Source organism: Somniosus microcephalus, unplaced genomic scaffold, assembly GCF_052327205.1.
Source record: "Somniosus microcephalus isolate GS21.2 unplaced genomic scaffold, FLI_Smic_1.0 unresolved_chr4, whole genome shotgun sequence".
Lineage (NCBI taxonomy): Eukaryota > Metazoa > Chordata > Chondrichthyes > Squaliformes > Somniosidae > Somniosus > Somniosus microcephalus.
Window position 1 is genome coordinate 23,652,398 of NW_028225182.1, and position 23,001 is coordinate 23,675,398.

Genomic DNA, 23,001 nt, shown 5'->3' on the forward strand with positions numbered 1-23,001 from the left:
CAGGATTGGTCACTGCACAGAATAAGATCCTGACGAATGGAATTTTTCAGCCCGGGCTCGAACTGGGAACCTTTTGCTACACTACAGAAGCCTCTGCTTCACAGCTCACAGAGAATAAAATCAGTAGTGAACAAAATAACCCACGGTGCTCATTTTCAGATTCGACGCAGCTGCACTCACGGATCCAGTCAGAAAAGGCTTTTACATCAAGTGAAAGAATTTTTCAGTGAAACGATTTGGAAGTATGTGTTACTCGTACTTGTGCCTTTAATTAAAGTTTGTGGCGTCGGACTCCCGCTCATGTCCCTTCTTAGGAGAGGACATATAAATTGTCCAGGAAAAGCAGGAAACCTGAGGATTGGGAGCAGTTTAAGATTCAGCAAAGGAGGACAAAGGGATTAATTAAGAAGGGGAAATAGAGTATGAGAGTAATCTTTCAAGGAACATAAAAACTGACTGTAAACGCTTTTATAGATATGTGGAGAAAAAGATTGGTGAAGTCAAGCGTAGGTCCCTTGCAGTCAGAATCAGGGGAATTTATAATGGGGAACAAAGAAATGGCAGACCAATTAAATACATACTTTGGTTCTGTCTTCACAAAGGAGGACACAAATAACCTCCCAGAGATGTCGGGGAACATAGGGTCTAATGAGATGGAGGAACTGAAAGAAATCAGTATTTGTAGGGAAATGGTGTTAGGGAAATTGACGGGATTGAAGGCCGATAAATCCCCAGGGCCTGATAATCTACATCCTAGGGTACTTAAGGAAGTGGCCCTAGAAATAATGGATGCATTGCTGGTCATCTTCCAAAAATCTATAGATTCTGGAACAGTTCCCATGGATTGGAGGGTAGCTAATGTTACCCCACTATTCAAAAAAGGTGGTAGAGAGAAAACGGGGAATTATAGACCGGTAAGCCTGACATTTTTCTGTGCAAATATTTGGAAGTATGTGTAACTCGTATTTGTGCCTTTAATTAAAGTTTGTGGTGTCTGACTCCGGTCCATGTCTCTTCTTCCTCTGTTGAATGAGAAAGGAGGGGCTGACGTTGACCAGACTGCACTGCGCCTGATCTTTGTGAGCTCATCCTTTATATTGAGTGATGCTGTTTAAGGTGAACCAATCAGCACAGAGCGAGTTCACTGGTCAGTTCCCCCCTGTTAAAAGCATGCTCACAGTCGTTCCCGTAGTGTAGTGGTTATCACGTTCGCTTTACACGTGAAAGGTCCCCGGTTCGAGCCCGGGCAGGAACATTATGTTTAAACTTGCTATAAATGAACAACCAGCGGGTTGATTCTAAATTTTGGATAATCTGGCTGTTGATCCATAGCAAGTTCAAGTCGTAGCCAGAGCTCGAACCGGAAACCTTTCATGTGCGAATCGAACGAGACAACCACTACACCACGAGAAACGCTGCCTGAACGTTTTCAACACAGGGGAACTGACCAGTGAACTCCCTCTGTGCTGATTGATTCACCTTAAACAGCATCACTCAATATAAAGCATGAGCTCACATAATCAGCCGCAGTGCAGTCTGGTCAACGTCAAACCCGTCCTTTCTTATTCAACAGAGGTAGCAGGGATATATACAGCAGTTAGACGCCTCAAACTTTCATTAAAGGCACAAATACGAGTAATACTTACGTCCAAATCATTTCACTGTAAAATTCTTTCACTTGATGTAAAAGCTGACCACGTTGAATCTGAAAATGAGCACCATGGATTTTATATTCGCTTCTGATTCTATTTTGTGTTGATGATAAACCAAAGGTTTCTGTAGTGTAGCGCTTATTATAGAATTGGAGAATCATAGAATGGTTACGGCACAGAAGGTGGCCATTGTCCCGTCGAGCCCGTACCGGCTCGCTGCAAGAGCACTTCAGCTAGTCCCACTCCCTCGCCCTTTCCCCGTAGCCCTGCATGTATTTTTCCTTCTAATTCACATTTGAAAGCCAAGATTGAATCAGCCTCCGCCACCCTTTCAGGCAGAGCATTCCAGATCATAACCACTCACTTCGAAACAACGTTTTTCCTCATGTCACCTTTGGACCTTCTGTCAATCACCTTAAATCTGTGTCCTCTGGTTCTCGCCCCTTCTGCCAATGGGAAAAGGTTTTCTCTACCAACGCTGCCTGGACCCCTCATGATCTTGAACAGCTCTATCAAATCAGCTCTCAATCTTCTCTGCTCTAAGGAGAACAACCCCAGTTTCTACATTATATCCACATACCTGAATTCTCTCATCCCTGGAACCATTCTTTTGGTAGGCTGGAAGGCAGGAGAGATTAAAAGACAAACGGGATGATGGTGCAATGCAAAAGGAGTTGGTAATGGGACAAGTTAAGAAATAAAGATGACGTTCGCTGAGGTGTAAATGTGGGTGGTAGAATCATCAGCAGCTGCCACGTGAGAAAACAAGGGGGAAAATATAGGGGCCGAGGTTATAGTCTGAAATTGGTGAACTCGATGTTGAGTCCAGAAGCCTGTAAAGTGTTAATGGAACGATGAGGTGCTGTTCCTCGAGCTCACGTTGAGCTTCGTTGGAACAGTGCAAGAGGCCGAGGACAGAGAGGTTCAGAGTGGGAGTGGAGAGAATGAAAGTGACCGGCGACCGGAAGCTCGGGGTCGCGCTTACGGACTGAACGGAGGTGTTGCAAAAAGTGGTCACCCAATCTGCGTTAGGTCTCCCCAATGTAGAGGAGATCACATCGTGAGCATCGAATACAGTATGCTAAATTGCAAGAAGTACAAAGAAATCGCTGTTTCACCTGGAAGAATTGTTTGGGGCCCTGGACAGTGGGAGGGAGGAGGTAAAAGTGCAATGCCGCAAATGAAATGTCGTTTCACACGTTGCGTGTTCCAGTTCTATATATGTATCTGTAGAATCAATGGCGAATGGTCATCGACCAGAAACGCTAAATCTGTTAATCAATGTAATTGTGCTTATCTGTGTTCTGTATCAATGTATTTCGGTGTAATTGAAAAGTAAGACAGAAATATAGCTTTTGAATGAGACAGATTCAACCGAATAAATGAATAAATAATAGAGATACATGTTAATATTGGATAAGTACCTGAAACAAAAGACGTATTGTAGGGGTACGGGGAAAGGGCGTGAGAGTGGAACTTGCTAAAGCGCTCTTGCAGCGAGCAGGCATGTGCTGGATGGGCCGAATGGCCTCCTTCTGTGCTGTAACCATTCTATGATTCTATGATGTAGATCTGTAAGTCGTGAAATGCGACAAAACCGGCTCACCACCACCTTACGGATGGGCAATAAATGCTGGCCTTGCCAGCAAGGCCTACATCCCAGGAACGAATGTAAAAAATGCAACTGACACAAGTTCTCATTATTGTGATAAAATAAATCATAGGAGCTGTAAAACTAGCCTAGACACTGACGTGATTTATACACCCACCTGCAGACCTGAAGTCAGACGCTCTACCGTTGTGCCACATGCTTTACTTATCAATGTGCTGATATTTATATCTATATATATAAAGCAAAACTTCTGTCTGTCTGTCCTTCTGTCTGTCCTTCTGCCTGTCCTTCTGTCTGTCCTCGGGTGTGCGCTTGTCCGGCTATACGCTCGAAAGTTATAGAGCGTACCTACGCGTGCGTTACGTCGAAAGAAAGCTTACCTTTCCAAAATGGTCTTAAGCGTATTTACGTTTCGGCCGGGCTAAAATCGCGCCGGCGGTATCCGAAAAACCTTCAACATTCCGCTCATTAGCATCTCATTATCCGCTCATTAGCGACAGAGTGACCTCGACGTCGACCAATCGTACGCCGGGTTGCTGGCGTGTGCGGCCGGGCCCTTCTACGGTCGAGTGACGGGACGATTGACCAATCCTATGCTTTGGTGACCTGATGGTCCACCAATCAGTGCGTGTGTGGGCGGGCCTTATCGTTCTGAACTGAGGTGAGTGGCCGCCATCTTTATTCTCACCTTCTGTGTGTTTATTTGTTAGGAGCGATTTTTTTTAACGTGTAAAACGTAAAAACACAATGTCTAAAACGTTAAAACACAATGAAGATGGTGTCCCATCTTCTTAACAGCCGTTTTAAATAAAAATAACTTTTGGTGTTTTCAGCAAGAATGCGCGTTCCTTCTCCGTGGCAGCTTTTTAAAAAAAAAAATTTTTCTGTTGCTTTCACAGACTGCGCGGGTTACCCCGGCAACCGATCCCGCCGGCCGTCTCTCTCAGCCGCAATCGGTGGACTTCAAGCCGGCTCGGCCGGGGGGGTGGGGCTCGGAGAGCGGGGCTCTCGGGACTTGCGGGGCGGGGGGGGCGGGGCTCTCGGGAGTGCGGGTCTCGGCCGGGGCTTGGTGAGCGTGAAGGGTTACCCCGGCAACCGGGCCCGCCGGCCGTCTCGCACAGCCGCAATCGGCGGTCTGCAAGCCAGCTCGGAAGATCGGGCCTCCGGAGTTCGGTGCTTGGTTGGGGGGGGCGAGCCTCGGGGGGGGCCAACCTCGGGAGTTCGGGGGGGGTGGGGATCGGGGGCTCGGGAGTTTGGGGGGACGGGGATCAGGGGGCTCGGGGACTCTCCCCCTCCCCTCCTCCTCCCTGCTTCCCCCCACCCCTCCCTCCCCCCCACCCTCCCTCCCCTCCCTTCCCTCCCCCCCCTCCCCTCCCTCCCTCCCTCCCCTCCCCCTCCCTCACCCCCCCGCCCTACCTCCCCTCCCTCCCTCCCCTCCCCCCCGCCTCCCTCCCCGCCCTCCCTCTCTTCCCCCCAGTCGCTCTCTCTCTTCCCCCCAGTCGCACTCTCTCTTCCCCCCAGTCGCTCTCTCTCTTCCCCCCGTCGCTCTCTCTCTTCCCCCCAGTCGCTCTCTCTCTTCCCCCCAGTCGCTCTCTCTCTTCCCCCCGGTCGCGCTCTCTCTTCCCCCCAGTCGCTCTCTCTCTTCCCCCCAGTCGCTCTCTCTCTTCCCCCCAGTCGCTCTCTCTCTTCCCCCCAGTCGCTCTCTCTCTTCCCCCCAGTCGCTCTCTCTCTTCACAGAATCACAGAAACCCCACAGTGCAGATAGAGGCCATCTCGGCCCATCGAGCCTGCACCGACACACATCCCACCCGATCCCCGTAACCACCACATATCCCACCCTATCCTCATAACCCCACGTATTTAATCCCCCTAACACTAAGGGTCAATTTATCATAGCCAGTCATCCTAACCCACACATCTCTTCCCCCCAGTCGCTCTCTCTCTTCCCCCGAGTCGCTCTCTCTCTCCCCCCCCAGTCGCTCTCTCTCTTCCCCCCAGTCACTCTCTCTCTCTCTTCCAACAACAACATGCCCTCGAAAAAGCCTCGGCACCGCCGGGCACTTCAGCTAGTACTTATATATATATACCCAATTATCATAGCTGTTCCCTGATGGGAGAATGGTTCAGACTTACTGCAGAGCAGGGATTAAAACCCAATACTGGTTTCGCGACGATCAGAATATTTCGGCACAAAGAGGAAGAATCGAAGGGAGAGCGCACCGGTTGCGGCAGAGTTGGTTGGCGATGACATGGATGTGTCTGCAGTGTTCGGGACCAGACTGCTTCCAGGTATCCACAATCAATGTCCAACCCTTTATGTTGGAAATGTAAAACTGATGGTGGACGATTGTTATTCCGGTCGCAGCAATCTGAGGCTTTAACTCCCTGACAACCATGTTTCAGGTATCTTGCGTTGTTTATGGTGTGTAGTCCCTGTGGCGCAATCGGTTAGTGTGTTCGGCTGTTAACTGAAAGGTTGGTGGTTTGAGCCCACCCAGAAACAAAATGTTCAACACCTTTTTAGGTGTTTAGCTTAAGCTGTTCATTGCTGATAACACCAGGAATCTGAGGCAACATTTTCAGTGAAAACATTTGGAAAGTAGTTTTACTTGTATTTGTGCCTTTAATTAAACTTTCTGGTGTCTTGACTCCCGTTCACGTCTGTTCTCCATCTGTTGAATAAGAAAGGAAGGGTTTGACCTTGACCAGACTGCACTGTGACTGTGGAGCAAGTTCCCAGGAATTGTTTCTGCCCGGGATTTCCCCATTGAGGCCCAAAGGAATGTCACTCACGTCGGTAGTTTGTAAATGCTGCTCGGAGGCTCAGTGACCGGGATATAATCTCCCCGTGTATTGCTGAGCCTTTGTTCGGTGTATGGGGAGCTTTGGCCCGGTCCGTGGTATCTTGCACCCCAGGGACAGGCGGTAACCCGCTGATTGAGGCTGTATTCGCTGCTCTTCGCCGGCATTGGCTAATTGGAGAGTGTGGGGCTGGAATGTTGCTGCTTGTCCCGGCCTCACTCACTCTGGAGCTGGGGAAGAGCGAATAATCGATAGGATTGTTTCCGCTGCTGAAAGGCGGCATAGCTCTGCTGTTGTGAACCGAGGTAGCGCTGCAGAATTCTTTAATAATCTCTCACAAATCAGCTGAAAGTAGCTGGAATGTTCAGCTTTCTGCACCGTTAGGGCTGGAAACAGGAGGGAGTGAGAGACATTGTGTCGAGTACTGTACTGAGAAACAGCACATATAACAGGACTGTGAGATACTGGACTTTATTAATATTGAACCACAACTGGAAATTATTCCATTTTTTCTAATGTTTAATTGAACAAGTTTGTACAATTCGTATGCATGATTCTAAGCAAAGTATACTTAAAACTTTCGCACTAAGTGTCTATCACGTTCTCTGGAGGTCTAGTGGTTAGGATTCGCCATTTTTACCACCACAGCCTGGATGCGATTTCTATTACAAGAAATTCCTATTTGTAATTCAATTGACACAAATAATTCATACTTGTGAGATGCTTCACACTTGTTTTAATCAAATAGATTCAAGGCTGAGATCGATAGATTTTTGGACTGTTGTGGAATCAAGGGATAAGGAGATAGGGCAGGAAAGTGGCGCTGAGGTCGAAGGTCAGCCATGATCTGATTGGAGGAGGCTGGAGGGGCCACATGGCTTACTCCTGCTCCTAATTCTTTCATTATTACGTTCTTATGTCTTTTCACAGGAGAGCAAATACGCTCTTGGGCTTGCATGAGGAGCAAGTTCCAATGTTTCCACGAACATGATAGCAACTACACTGCGGAAACATCTCCACTTTCGGTACAAGGTCAGATGGAAATGTTAAGCGAGCAGTTGAATCGCTGAATCCCACTTTTAAGGAATGTGCCAAAGCAGTTCACAGTGGTGTCAAAAGAAATGAGTTCCACTGAATAATCAAAGACAACAAATGTCCGAAGTGGGATTCGAACCCACGCTTCTGGATGAAATCGGCCATCTGAATGCACTGCATTAGACCACTCGGCCATTCTCACTGCTGAGCCTTTCCTTTTTCCACCTACAGGTTGATTTTGAACAAATACCTGTGTTCATGTCTTGTCATAGAAACATAGAGATAGGAACAGGAGTAGGCCATTCGGCCCTTCGAGCCTGCTCCGCCATTCAATGAGATCATGGCTGATCTTCGTCTGAGATCATAGCTGATCTTACCAGTTCAGTACCCCGTCCCCGCCTTTTCTCCGTAACCCTTAATCCCCTTAGCCTTCAGAAATATATCCAATTCTCTCTTGAAAATATTTATTGAATTAGCCTTCACAGCCCTCTGTGGCAGGGAATTCCACAGGCTCACCACTCTTTGAGTGAAGAAATTCTTCCTCATCTCTGTTTTAAATGATTTGCCCGCTATTTTTAGACTGTGGCCCCTGGTTCTGTGCTCCCTGGCCATTGGAAACATTCTCTCTGAATTCAGCCTGTCCAGGCCTGCCATAATTTTATATGTTTCGATGAGATCCCCTCTCAATCTTCTAAACTCCAGTGAGTACAAGCCCAAACTATTTAATCTCTCTTCGTAGGTCATTCCCGCCATTCCAGGTATCAGCCTGGTGAATCGCCATTGCACTCTTTCCATGGCAAGAACATCCTTCCGCAGATGGGGCGACCAAAACTGTACACAATACTCCAGATGCGGTCTCACCAGCACCTTGTACAGCTGTAGTAAGGTATCCCTATTCCTATACTCGAACCCCCTTGATATGAAGGCCAACATACCATTTGCCTTCTTAATCGCCTGTTGCACCTGCATGCTCTCCTTCAGTGACTGGTGCACAAGAACACCCAGGTCCCTCTGCACTTCCCATCTCCCAATCTATTGCCATTTAGATAATAATCTACCCTCCTGTTTTTACCCCCAAAGTGGATAACCTCGCATTTATCCACATTATAGTGCATCTGCCACGTATCCGCCCATTCCCCCAACCTGTCCAAATCGCACTGTAGCCTCCTGACATCCTCATCAGAGCCCACCCCTCCTCCTAGTTTAGTGTCGTCGGCGAATTTGGAAATATTGCATCCAATTCCCTGATCCAGATCATTTATATATATTGTGAACAGCTGGGGTCCCAGGACAGATCCTTGCAGCACCCCGCTGGTCACTGCCTGCCACTCCGAAAACGAGCCGTTTATTCCAACTCTCTGTTTTCTATCCGCCAGCCAGTTCTCTATCCACGTTAATACTTTGCCCCCAATTCCATGAGCCTTAATTTTGCATGATAATCTTTTGTGTGGAACCTTATCGAAGGCTTTCTGGAAGTCAAGGTACACCACATCCACTGGCTCTCCCCCATCTATTTTACCAGTTACTTCCTCAAAAAATTCCAGCATTAAATAAATGACTAATTCTGGTGCTTCTCCCCCTGACACTGGGGAAACAGTGAGAGAAGGGTCTGGTTATTGTGATACAGCAAATAACTTATTAAGTTATTAACTTATTAAGTTCCGGCTTTATCCAGAGAAGTTGTGACCCCGACGTGATTTGAACACGCAGTCTTTGTGATGTGCTCTGGGGGAGGGTTTAAACTAAAATGGCAGGGGGTTGGGAACCTGAGCAGGGAGACAGAGGAAAGGGAAACAAGGATAAAAGCAAAAGATAGGAAGGAGAAAAACAAAAGTGGCAGACAGAGAAATCAACAGTTTAAATCAAACACGGCCACAGTAAATAATAATTCTAATAGGTCTAAGAGCGTTAAAAAACAAGCCTTGTGTCTTAATGCGAGGAGCATTTGTAATAAGGTGGATGAATTAGCTGCACAACTATGATTTGATTGGGATTACGGAAACATGGCTCCAGGGTGGCCAAGGCTGGGAACTCAACATCCAGGGGTATTCAATATTCAAGAAAGATAGGCAAAAAGGAAAGGGAGGTGGGGTAGCATTGCTGGTTAAAGAAGGAATTAACACAATTGTAAGGAAGGATATTAGCTCTGATGATGTGGAATCTGTATGGGTAGAACTGAGAAATACCAAGCGGGAGAAAATGTTAGTGGGAGTGGTATACAGACCCCCAAACAGTAATGCAGAGGTTGGGGATGGCAATAAAAGGGAAATTAGAGAAGCGTGCAATAAGGGCACAGCAGTCATCATGGGTGACTTTAATCTACATATAGATTGGGTTAACCAAATTAGTAACAATACTGTGGAGGAGGAATTCCTGGAGTGCTTACAGGATGGTTTCCTGGACCAATATGTCGAGGAACCAACCAGAGATCAGGCCATCTTAGACTGGGCATTATGTAACGAGAAAGGACTAATTAGCAATCTTGTTGTACGAGGCCCCTTGGGTCGGAGTGATCATAATATCATATAATTCTTCATTAAGATGGAAAATGAAGTAGTTGACTCAGAGACTAGGGTCCTGAATTTAAATAAAGGAAACTACGATGGTCTAAGGCTCGAGTTGGGTAGGATTGATTGGGGAATGGCACTCAAAGGGTTGACGGTGGATAGGCAATGGCAAACATTCAAAGACCGAATGGATGAGCTACAGAATTTGTTCATCCCAGTTTGGCATAAAAATAAAACAAAAAAGGTGACTCAACCGTGGCTAACAAGGGAAATTAGGGATAGCATAAGGTCCAAGGAGAGGACATATAAATTGGCCAGAAAAAGCAGTAAATTGAGGATTGGGAGCAGTTTAGGATTCAACAAAGGAGGACAAAGGGATTAATTAAGAAGGGGAAAATTGAATATGAGAGTAAGCTTGCAGGGAACATAAAAACTGACTGTAAAAGCTTTTATAGATATGTGAAGAGAAAAAGATTGGTGAAGTCAAGCGTAGGTCCCTTGCAGTCAGAATCAGGGGAATTTATAATGGGGAACAAAGAAATGGAAGATCAATTAAATACATACTTTGGTTCTGTCTTCACAAAGGAGGACACAAATAACCTCCCAGAGATGTCGGGGAACAAAGGGTCTAATGAAAGGGAGGAACTGAAAGAAATCAGTATTTGTAGGGAAATTGTGTTAGGGAAATTGATGGGATTGAAGGCGGATAAATCCCCAGGGCCTGATAATCTACATCCTAGGGTACTTAAGGAAGTGGCCCTAGAAATAGTAGATGCATTGCTGATCATCTTCCAACATTCGATGGAATTGGAACAGTAACCATGGATTGGAGAGTAGCTAATGTTACCCCACTATTCAAAAAAGGTGGTAGAGAGAAAACGGGGAATTATAGACCGGTAAGCCTGACATCGTTAGTGGGGAAAATGCTAGAGTCCATTATAAAAGATGTAATAGCAGAGCACTTGGAAAACAGTGACAGGATCGGACAAAGTCAACATGGATTTACAAAAGGTAAATCGTGCTTGACTAATCTACTGGAATTTTTTGAGGATGTAACTGGTAAAATAGTTAAGGGAGAACCAGTGGATGTGGTGTATTTGGACTTTCAGAAGGCTTTCGATAAGGTCCCGCATAAGAGATTAGCATGTAAATATAAGGCACATGGGATTGGGGGCAAGGTATTGACTTGGATAGAGAACTGGTTGGCAGACAGAAAGCAAAGAGTTGGAATAAACGGCTCTTTTTCTGAGTGGCAGGCAGTGACTAGTGGGGTGCCGCAGGGATCGGTCCTTGGACCCCAGCTATTCACAATATATATTAATGATCTAGACAAGGGAACTAGATGTAATATCTCCAAGTTTGCAGATGACACAAAGCTGGGGGGGTGTGTGTGCTGTGAGGAGGATGCCGAGAAACTACAGGATGATTTGGGCAGGTTGGGTGATTGGGCAAAAACATGGCAGATGCAATATAATGTGGATAAATGCGAGGTTATCCACTTTGGTGGCAAAAACAGGAAGGCAGGTTATTATCTGAATGGCAATAGATTGGGAGAAGGAGAAGTGCAATGAGACCTGGGTGTCCTTGTGCACCAGTCGCTGAAGGTAAGCATGCAGGTGCAGCAGGCAGTTAAGAAGGCAAATGGTATGTTGGTCTTCGTAGCGAGAGGGTTTGAGTACAGGAACAAGGATGTCTTGCTGCAGTTGTACAGGGCCTTGGTGAGACCACACATTGAGTATTGTGTGCAGTTTTGGTCACCTTATCTGAGGAAGGATGTTCTTGCCATGGAAGGAGTTCAGCGAAGATTCACCAGGCTGATACCTGGGATGGCAAGAATGACGTATGAGGAGAGATTGGGACGATTGGGCTTGTACTCGCTGGAGTTTAGAAGAATGAGAGGGGATCTCATTGAAACTTATAAAATTCTGACAGGACTGGACAGACTAGATGCAGGAAGAATGTTCCTGATGGTCGGGGAGTCCAGAACCAGGGGTCACAGTCTAAGGATAAAGGGTAGGCCATTTAGGACAGAAATGAGGAGGAATTTCTTCACCCAGAGAGTGGTGAACCTATGGAATTCTCTACCACAGAAGGCAGTAGAAGCCAATTCATTAAATATATTCAAGAAGGATTTGGATATATTTCTGAAGGCTAAAGGATATGGAGAGAAAGCAGGGACCGGGTACTGAAATTGGATGATCAGCCATGATTGCATTGAATGGCGGAGCAGACTCGAGGGGCCGAATGGCCTACTGCTGCTCCTATCTTCTATGTTTCTATGACTCAGACGCGATACCATTGCGCCGCTTGTTCAACAAAGGGCAATTCAGATGTTTGAATACATGAACGTTCCTCAATAAAAGGGCTTTAAAACCTCCGCCCACTCCCACCGGGTGTCAACAGCAGCAGAAGCAGCGCTAACCCATCACTCACCGCATGTCTTTTGTTAAGCTTTTGTCTTGCTTTCACGGGAAAGCATCACTAATTAACCGATAATCTTTTTTTCCACAATGAAAGAAATGCTAACCGAGGGAGAGTCGATACTTCAATCATTTGTTTTGTGCTTTGCATGTTAGCTGTTACCCATTTCTCATTTTACACACAGTACTTTAGGAATCAAACCCTTCCTTTCTTACTCAACAGGGGAAGAAGAGACATGGACGGGAATCAGAAACCACAAACTTTAATTAAAGGCATAAATAGGAGTAACACTTACTTACAAATCGTTTCACTGAAAAATTATTTCACTTTATTTAAAAGCTGTCCGTGGTAAAATTGAAAATGAGCACCTTGGGATTTTATGCTCGCTACTGATTCTATTTTGTGTTGACGATAAAGTAGATGTTTCTGTCGTGTAGCGGTTATCATAGAATCGGAGAATCATAGAATGGTTACGGCACAGGAGGAGGCCATTGGGCCCATCGAGCCCGTGCCGTCTCGCTGCAAGAACACTTCATCTAGACCCACTCCCCCGCCCTTTCCCCATAGCCCTGCATTTCTTTCTCTTTTAGGTGCTTATCTAATTCCCTTTTGAAAGCCACGATTGAATTTGTCTCCCTCGCCCTTTCAGGCAGGTCATTCCAGATCCTAACCACTCACTGCGTAAAACAGTTTCTCCTCATGTCACCTTTGGACCTTCCGCCAATCACCTTAAATCTGTGTCCTCTGGTTCTCGACACGTCCACCTATGATAACTGATTCCCTCTATCTGCTTTGTCCAGACACCTCATGATTTTGAACACCTCTATCTAATCTCCTCTCAATCTTCTCTGCTGTAAGGAGAACAACCCCAGCTTCTCCAGTCTATCCACGTAACTGAAGTCCCTCATCCCTGGTACCATTCCTGTAAACCTTTTCTGCACCCTCGCCAAGGCCTTCAATTCCTTCCTACAGTTCGGTGCTCAGAATTGGGCACAATACTCCAGTTGTGGCTGAACCAATGTTTTATAAAGGTTTATCATAACTTCCTTGCTATTCTGCTCCATGCCTCTATTTATAAAGACCAGGATTCCGTACGCTTTTTTAACCGCTTTCTCAATCGGTCCTTGAACCTTCAATGATTTGTGCACATATACCCCCAGGCCTCTCTGTTCATGCACCCTCTTTGGAAATGTATCCTTTACTTTATATTGCCCCTCCTCATCCTTCTTATCAAAATGTATCACTTTGCAGTTTTCTGCATAAACTTCATCTGCCATTTGTCCACCCATTCCACCAGCCTGCCCATGTCCTCTTGAGGCCTATCATTATCCTCCTCACTGTTCACTATACTTCCAAATTTGGTATCATATGCAAATTTTGAAATTGTGCCATGTACACCTAACTCCAAATCATTAATATATATCAAGAAGAGCCGTGGTCCTAGTACCGATCCCTGGGTAACACCACTGTATACCTATCTGCAGTTTGAAAAAACAACCGTTCATCACTACTCTCTGTTTCCTGTCACTTAGCCAATTTCGCCTCCAAGCTGCCACTGTCCCTTTTATTCCATGGGCTTCAACTTTGCTGGCAAGCCTGTTATGTGGCACTTTTTAAAATGCCTTTTGAAAGTCCATGTACACCGTAGCAACCGCATTTACCTCATCAACCCTCACTTTCACCTCAGCAAACGGGAGTGGGCCTTTGGCATAGCGGTAGCATCCTTGCCGCTGGGCCAGAAGGTGTAGGTGTTTCAAACCCCACTCCAGACAGTCCCAGCAAGTGGAGTCGGAGTTCTGGCTCTAAATTCTGGGTTGACATCCAGTGAGATACTTGTGTCCATGGGTATGGGCGGCCCCCCCCCTCGTATGGGTTGTGGGAGCCTGTAAAATCCTCCCACCATAGGACTAACCACCCTAATGGCTGGTACAAGGATGGTTACAGCCATGGAAGGAGTGTTAATTGCAGCCAGAAATCCTTCCACCACTTCATACAGTTCCCCAAAGGGAACAGTGTGAAGACACGTATGACAACCTCATCAATCAATTTGCTAAATGCCTATTTGCCTTTATCAAATCAATGCAGACTTTTCTTAATTAATCCACAATTGTCCAAGTGATTTTCATTTTGTCCCGGATTACCATTTGGAAAAGCTTCCTCACTACCCACGGTAAGCTGACTGGCCTGTAGTTGCTGGGTTTATCCTTATACACTTATTTCAACAAGGGTGTAACATTTACAATTCTCCAGTCCTCTGGCACCACCCCCGCATCCAATGAGTATTGGAAGATTATGGCAAGTACCTCCACAATTTCCACCTTTACTTCCCTCAGAATCCTAGGATGCATTTCATACAGTCCTGGTGACTAATGTACGTAAATACAGCCAGCCTTTCAAGTATCTCCTCTTTATCAATTTTAACCCATCCAATATCTCAACTACCTCCTTTTTCAATATGACTTTGTCAGCATTTTCTTTCTTGTTAAAGGCAGATGCAAAATACTCAAATCGTACCTCAGCCATACCCTCTGCCTCCATGTTTAGCGCTCCCTCTTTTCCCTAATCAGCCCAACCGCTCCTCTCACCACCCGTTTACTATTTATATACCAATAGAAGATTTTGAATTTCATTTTATATTAGCTGTCAGTCTGTTCTCATACTCCCTCTTTGCCCCTTGTATTTCTTTTTCACTTCCCCTCTGAACGATTTGTATTCAGCCTGGTTCTCACTTTGGTTCTCGACCAGACATCTGTCACAGGCCCTTTTTCTGCTTTATCTTACACTCTATCTCTTTCGTCATCCAGGGAGCTCTGGCTTTTGTTGACCTACCTTTCCCCCTCGTGGGAATGTACCTCGACTGTACCCGAACCGTCTCCTCTTTAAAGGCAGCCCATTGTTCGATTACTGTTTTTCCTGCCAATCTTTGATTCCAGTTTACCTGGGACAGACCCATTTGCAACCCACTGAAATTGGCGTTCGTCCAGTTAAGTATTTTGACTCGAGGTTGCTCTTTCTCCTTTTCCATAGCTAACCTAAACCATATACTATGATGATCACTCTGCCCCACATGTTCCCCTACTGAAGCTTGATCCACTTGACCCACCTCATTCCCCAGAACCAGATCCAGCAATGCCTCCTCCCTCGTTGGTGAAGAAACACAATGATCAAGAAAGTTCTCCTGACACCCTTCAGAAATTATTCTCCCTCTCCTTTACACTATTACTCTCCCAGTCTATATTAGGATAATTGAAGTCCCCCATCATCAGTACTCTATAGTTCTTGCACCTTTCTGTATTTTCCCTGGAAATTTGCTCCTCTATATCTTTGCCACTAGTAGGTTATCTATAGAATAAACCTAGTAGTGTATTGGTACATCTATTGATTATTAAATCTAACCAAATAGATTCTGTCCCTGACCCCGCCAGGTCTCCTCTCTCTCCAACACTGTAATATTCTCCTTAATCAATACTGCCACCCCACCTGCTTTCTTTCCTTTGCTTTCTTTACTGAAGCACCTTATATCCAGGAATATTTAGGACCCAATCCTGCCATTTTTAGAACCAGGTCTCCCTTATCACTGCAACATCATACTCCCATTTGGCTATTTGCCCCTTCAGCTCACCAACCTTATTTACCACACTTCGTTCATTTACATAAATGCACTATAAACCCATCTTAGACCTTCTTGTATTTTCTCTTAGTCTGACCACACATTTTAACGTACTGTCTCTTACTCTAGTGCATTCTGTATCTCCCAATTTTTGGGTGCCATGTTTCCCCTTTCTAATGCTACATCCTGGCGCCCATCCCCCTGCCAAATGCGTTTAAAACCTCCCCAACAGCACTTGCAAACAGCCCTGCCAAGATATTGGTCCCGGCTCTTTTAGGTGGAACCCGTCCGGCCTGTACAGGTTTCACCTCCCCCAGAACCGGTCCCAATGTCCCAGGAATCTAAAGCCCTCCCTTCTGCACCATCTCTCCAGCCACGCATTCATCTGTTCTATCCTCCTATTTCTATATTCATTCACATGTGGCACCATGAGTGAGTACAGAAATATTAAATCCCCTATCATTATAGCTTTCCTCATCTCCCTCGTTCTCACCGCCCCCACTGTACAGCTGAACCTCCCGTGGTGCCATGGGCTGTGGTTGTACACCTCAGTGGAACCATCGCCCTCATCAATATTCACTGTTCACCTTAAAGGCAAAGGTCCCCGTTTCAAACCCAGGTGGAAACATTATGTTCCAGAAAATGTTATTCTGTGCAATAACCGGTCCTGTTCAATTTAACAAAAGTTGCCCCACATTCCTGGTGTCATAAGCAATGTACATTTTAAACCAGACTCCTGAAATACAATGGGCCTGGAAATTGCGATCAGAGGCTTGCAGTTGGCTTACACCTCCGGATCAAGAAATAAATATGAACTTACCTGGTGTCTGTGGAGCTTCGTACTTTTGCCGCCCTGGGCCTGCTGGCGGGCAGGCACACGGATCCCAGGGGCCCACACGGTTTGCAAGCATTGCTGGGATCACGTGGGCCAAGCCAACCAATCAAAAAGGGGGATCACTATGATGCCGATGGGGATTCCATTTATGTACGGAATCCCCATGAGCAAAATCGAAATCTCCAAATAAATAACATTTCACACCACAGAAATAAAAATAAAGGAACACATGTTCAAATTAATGAATTTAATTCAGCACTTAAAATAAAATGTTATTGTTTGAGATATAAATTTAAACATTTTAAAACGGGCCAAAATTTACCTACACTATTTTTAAATGTATGTATATGTTTATATCATTAAAAAAAATATTTTAATATTTATTTTAACCCTTACACTGGTAAAATAAGGCCTTACGCTGGCTATTACCAGGTGTTAGGGCTTCGTGGGCGTTCGCTGGGCAATAGGTAGCCCAACTCTGCAAAAGCAAAAGTGGTGTTGTAGCGGATGTGGTGGATCTTTTCAAGCGAAACTGGACAGATCGCAAATTCTGGGTTTTCAGGCGTGCGGAAGCCTGGAACTTGTGTGTCGTTCTGAAGGGTTCCGACAGCCTATGCTGTGCATTCGCTGTCGGAAGCACCGTAAAATCCGGGCCATGGTGTAAAATGAGATATGCGGAACAGTCCATCACATAGAACATAAGAACATAAGAACATAAGAAGTAGGAGCAGGAGTAGGCCATACGGCCCCTCGGGCCTGCTCCGCCATTCAATAGGATCATGGCTGATCGGAACCTAGACTCACGTCCACTTCCCTGCCCGCTCCCCGTAACCCCTAATTCCCTTATCAGCTAGGAAACTGTCTATCTCCGTTTTAAATTTATTTAATATCGCAGCTTCCACAGCTCTCTGAGGCAGCAAATTCCATAGATTCACCACTCTCTGAGTGAAGAAGTTTCTCCTCATCTCAGTTTTGAAAGGGCAGCCCCTTATTCTAAGATTATGCCCCCTAGTTCTAGTCTCACCCATCAGTGGAAACATCCTCACCGCATCCACCCGATCAAGCCCCCTCACAATCTTATATGTTTCAATAAGATCGCCTCTCATTCTTCTGAATTCCAATGAGTAGAGGCCCAACCTACTCAACCTTTCCTCATACGTCAACCCCCTCATCTCCGGAATCAACCGAGTGAACCTTCTCTGAACTGCCTCGAGAGCAAGTATATCTTTTCTTAAATATGGAAACCAAAACTGTACACAATATTCCAGGTGTGGCCTCACCAGTACCCTGTATAACTGAAGCAAGACTTCCATGCTTTTATACTCCAACCTCCTTGCAAAAAAGCCAAGACTCCGTTGGCCTTCCTGATCACCTGCTGTACCTGCATACTAACCTTCTGTGTTTCATGCACCAGGACCCCCAGACCCCTTTGTACTGTAGCACTTTGCAGTTTCTCTCCATTTAGATAATAACTTGCTCTTTGATTTTTTCTGCCAAAGTGCATAACCTCACACTTTCCAACATTATATTCCATCTGCCAAACCTCTGCCCACTCACTTAGCCTGTCTATGTCTTTTTGCAGGTTTTTTATGTCCTCCTCACTCACTGCTTTCCCTCCCATCTTTGTATCGTCGGCAAACTTGGATATATTGCACTTGGTCCCCTCCTCCAAATCGTTAATATAGATTGTAAAGAGTTGGGGTCCCAGCACCGACCACTGCAGAACACCACTAGTTACTGATTGCCAACCCGAGAATGAACCATTTATCCCAACTCTCTGTTTTCTGTTAGATAGCCAATCTTCCACCCATGCCAGTATATTGCCCCAATCCCGTGATATTTTATCTTGTGCAGTAATCTTTTGTGTGGCACCTTGTCAAATGCCTTTTGGAAGTCCTAATACACCACATCCACTGGTTCCCCTTTATCCACCCTGTTTGTTACATCCTCAAAGAATTCAAGCAACTTTGTCAAACATGACTTCCCCTGCATAAAACCATGCTGACTCTGTCCTATTAAATTATGTTTATCCAAATGTCCTGTTACTGCTTCCTTAATAATGGACTCCAACATTTTACCAACCACAGATGTTAGGCTAACTGGTCTACAGTTTCCAGCCTTTTGTCTACCTCCCTTTTTAAATAAGGGCATTACATTAGCAGTTTTCCAATCTGCTGGGACCTTTCCTGAATCCAGGGAGTTTTGGAAAATTACCACCAATGCATCCGCAATCCCTACCGCTACTTCTCTCAAGACCCTAGGATGTAAGCCATCAGGTCCAGGGGATTTATCCGCCTTAAGCCCCATTATCTTACCGAGTACCATCTCCTTAGTGATTTTAATCGTGTTTAGCTCCTCCCCCCATAGCCCCCTGTTTGTCCAGTGTTGGGATATTTTTAGTGTCCTCTACTGTAAAGACTGATACAAAATATTTATTCTGTGTTTCTGCCATCTCCATGTTCCCCACTACTAATTTCCCGGTCTCATCCTCTGAGGGACCAACATTCACTTTAGCCACCCTTTTTCTTTTTATATAGCTGTAGAAACTCTTGCTATCTGTTTTTATATTTTTTGCTAGTTTACTTTCATAAGCTATCTTCCCTTTCTTAATTAATCTTTTAGTTATTCTTTGCTGGCTTTTAAATGCTTCCCAATCTTCTATCCTCCCATTGATTTGGCTATTTATATGCCCTTGTTTTCAGTCGGATACTGGCCTACAAATTCAGTCGCGTTGGCGCCCATTTATTGGCTATAGAGTGGATTGCGCCGGAAGTTTTTTAGCGCCCAAAATTCAGTTGGTCCCTAACATCGGCGTTAGCCGGTAGCGCTGCGCCGGCACCGATGACATCATCAGTGTGCGCAGCGCCCCGGTTCCAATGCTATTCCATGCCGATGGCCAAATTCAGTTGCGGCCGCCTCGCCCGTAGCGGCCGCAAACAGCGTTTGAAAAACGGTGCCTTGCAGCTCTGAGAGGCCGGCGCATAAAGGTGGAGGGGTGGCCGGCCGCTTTCCCGGCGGCCGCCTGACCACACCTCCCTCCCCGGACACCTGCACCACCCCCCCGCGGCATTGGTGTCTGACTCCCGCGAGCCCGGCACTTCTCCGTGGTGCCAGGCTCATTTGCCAGGGGAATCCAGCGGCGATCTCACGGCTGCAGGCAGCTCCTCCTTAAGAGAAGGAGGAGGCCTGCAGTACCCCAGCCTGCCGCACCGCATCGGGTGCCGCAGCGGCAGCTGGACGCCTGAAACTGACTTTCATCACCCCAAACGAGGCGGCCAAACCCTGCAATAGCGCCCGCCTCCGTCTTGGGGCGGCGCAACTGAATTTCAGGCGGGCGCTACGGGAATCCGGGCGAGCGCAAAATTTCGGGCACTAAAGACCTGGCGCGGCGATACCAAATTTTTAGCCCACTATCCTTTATTACTTTACTTAGCCATGGATGGCTATCTTTTCTTTTATGCCCCTTTTTCCTCAGTGGAATATATTTTTCTTGAAAGTTGTGAAATATCTCCTTGAATGTACACCACTGCTCATGTACCGTCTTACACCTTAATCTATTTTCCCAGTCCACTTTAGTCAACTCTGCTCTCATACCTTCATAGGCTCCTTTATTTAAGCTTAGTACACTGGTTTGAGATCCAACTCTCTCCCCCTCCAACTGAATTTGGAATTCAACCATGTTATGGTCACTCATTCCAATGGGATCCTTTACTAGGACATTTTTTATTAATCCTGTCTCATTACACAGGACCAGATCTAAGATTGCCTGCCCCCTGGTTGGTTCGGTAACATACTGCTCAAGGAACCCATACCATTGCACTCTATGAACTCTTCCTCAAGGCTGCCCTGCCCAATTTGATTTGTCCAGTCAATATGAAAGTTAAAATCTCCCATGATTATAGCTGTTCCCTTATTACAAGCCTCAACTATTTCCTGATTTATACTCCGACCAACAGAGTTGCAAATGTTAGGAGGCCTATAGACCATGCCCACTAGTGACTTTTTCCCCTTATTATTCCTAATCTCCACCCAAACCGTTTCACTATCCTGATCCTTTGACCAAATATCATTTCTCACTATTGCAGTGATTCCATCCTTTATTAACACAGCCATCCCACCTCCCTTTCCTTCCTGTCTGTCCTTCCTAATAGTCAAATACCCCTGGATGTTTTGTTCCCAGTCATGGTCACCCTGCAGCCATGTCTCCATAATGGCCACCAGATCATACCCATCTGTAGTTATTTGTACCGTCAACTCGTCTATTTTGTTACGAATGCTGCGTGCATTCAGATAAAGAACTTTTAAATATGTTTTGTGACAATTTATTCCTGCTTTTACCCCCTTTACTACTTTACCTTTATCTTTATATATTCTGTCCCTTCCTAACACGCTCTGGTTTTTAATTCCCCCATGCTACCTTGCTCTATTTCCTTCTCCGCTGACATTTTTATTTTTCGTTCTCTTGAAACCTCCTCCCCACTAATTAGTTTAAAGCCCTCTCTACAGCCCAATTATTCAATTCGCCAGGATTCTAGTCCCAGCACTGGCCAAGTGAAGTCCGTCCCAACAGAACAGTTCTGTCCTGTCCCAGTACTGGTGCCAGTGTCCCAAGAAGCAAAACCCATTTCTCCCACACCAGTCTTTGAGCCACGCATTTAACTCTCTGATTTTATTTACCCTAGCCAAATTTGCTCGTGGCTCAGGTAGTAACCAGAGATTATTACCCTTGTGGTTCTGCTTTTTAATTTGGCCCCTAGCTGCTCATACTCCCTCAGCAGAACCTCTTCCCTTGTCCTATCTATGTCATTGGTACCAACATGGACCACGACAATTGGATCCTCCCCCTCCCACTCCAAGTTTCTCTCCAGCCCAGAGGAGATGTCCTTAACCCTGGCACCGGGCAGGCAACACAACCTTCGGGACTCTCGATCTCGGCTGCAAAGAACCCTATCTATCCCCCTGATGATACTATCCCGTACCACTACAACATTTATTTTTACTCTCCCCACTTGAATGGCCCCTCATTCCACGGTGCTGTGGCCAGGTTGCTTATCCTCCGTGCAGTCCCCATTCCCGTCCTCACAGGGAGTAAGAGCCTCAAACCTGTTGGACAAGAGCAAGGGCTGTGGCTCCTCCAACACTACCTCCTGGATCCCCGTACCTGCCTCACTCATAGTCACACCCTTCTGTCCCTGACCACGGACTACATCTGAATTAGTTAATCTAATTGGTGTGACTACTTCCTGGAACACAGAGTCCAGGTAACTCTCCCCCTCCCTTATGTGTCTCAGTGTTTGAAGCTCGGACTCCAGCTCATCAACACGGAGCCGGAGTTCCTTGAGCAGCCAGCACTTACTGCAAATGTAATCACTGCGAACATCAATGGTGTCCACCAGCTCCCACATATTGCAGCAGTAACACATCACCTGCTCTCCCATTCTATGTAATTAATTCAATTCATTAATATTATTTTTAAATAACCTCTGCCCCGATTTTAGATGATGAATATCACACCCCTATTTAATTGAACTTTCCAACTTATAAAGGTTTAAAAGGGAGGGAAAAGTACCCACCAACCAGCCAATCACCTACCAGCTTGGCTGTGATGTCGCTTTTGAATTCTGGCCTCCCCTTGGAATGTTGCCTGTGGAGCCTGTTTAGGCTGCCTCGCCTCGCTGCTCCGACTCGGCTCAACACCCGCTGCTGCTCCTGGCTGCCTCGACTGGGCCTCGCCTCGCTGCTCCGCCTCCGCGATGTCTGCTAATCCTGAGACTGGCAGGAAAAACAAGGCCAGAAACAAAACAGAAGCAGCACCTAACACCCCACTTACCCTAACTCTCTCACTTACCCAAACTCACAGCACTCTCTGCTGACTCACACTCAGTGCTGCTCGCACTGGCACTGGTCTTTTTATACTGTTTGTTTGTAGCCAAATGAGTCAACCCTGCTGATTGGTTAGAGAACTGGTTTTCACTGCCTGCCAATTAACTCCTACTGCAGTGTTACCTTGTTTTACTCTTCTTAAACCAACAGAATCCCAAATATTTAACTTTCCCCCTTTATTAAACTGCTTAAGTAATATTATCAAGAAACTACTGGCAATTACCACTAACAATTTGCACTACTCTAAATGATTTAAAGAGTAATAACCATTAAAGAACTCTCTCACTTACCCAAACTCACAGCACTCTCTGCTGACTCGCACTCACTCATAGAAAGCATAAAATACGTTATTGAAGTATCTTTAGCATTTATTTCATTCTGTACATTAAGATTATCGGTTAATTAATGCTAATTAAAACATTTTTTCTCATTAGATGCATGTTAGAAATTTAAAAATTAGTTAAATTTAATATAAAACTGTTACAAAAATGATTTCCCTGACCGGGAATCTAACCTGTGCTGCGATGGTGAGTGCGCCGAATCCTAACTACTAGACTACCAGGGAAAACTGAAGTAAACTGATGCGATCATTTTAAATAGAACCAGTCAATCCGTATTGGATACAAATTCATTTTTGAATGTTT

At 45.7% G+C, this 23,001-nt stretch overlaps 1 long non-coding RNA gene and 1 other non-coding gene across 2 annotated transcripts in view; both read left to right on the top strand.

Moving 5' to 3' along the window:
• Window positions 1–1,182: 1,182 nt before the first annotated feature.
• On the top strand, window positions 1,183–1,255 carry trnav-uac (transfer RNA valine (anticodon UAC)). Its single transcript has one exon. It is a non-coding gene; the product is annotated as a tRNA-Val (tRNA).
• Window positions 1,256–6,248: 4,993 nt separating this feature from the next.
• The window catches only part of LOC147090042 (uncharacterized), an 87,999-nt gene continuing 71,246 nt past the window's right edge, over window positions 6,249–23,001 (top strand). The window contains exons 1-2 of the long non-coding RNA XR_015075311.1: window positions 6,249–6,371; window positions 6,997–7,098. This is a non-coding gene — a long non-coding RNA (uncharacterized LOC147090042). The remainder of the gene's footprint in view (window positions 6,372–6,996; window positions 7,099–23,001) is intronic.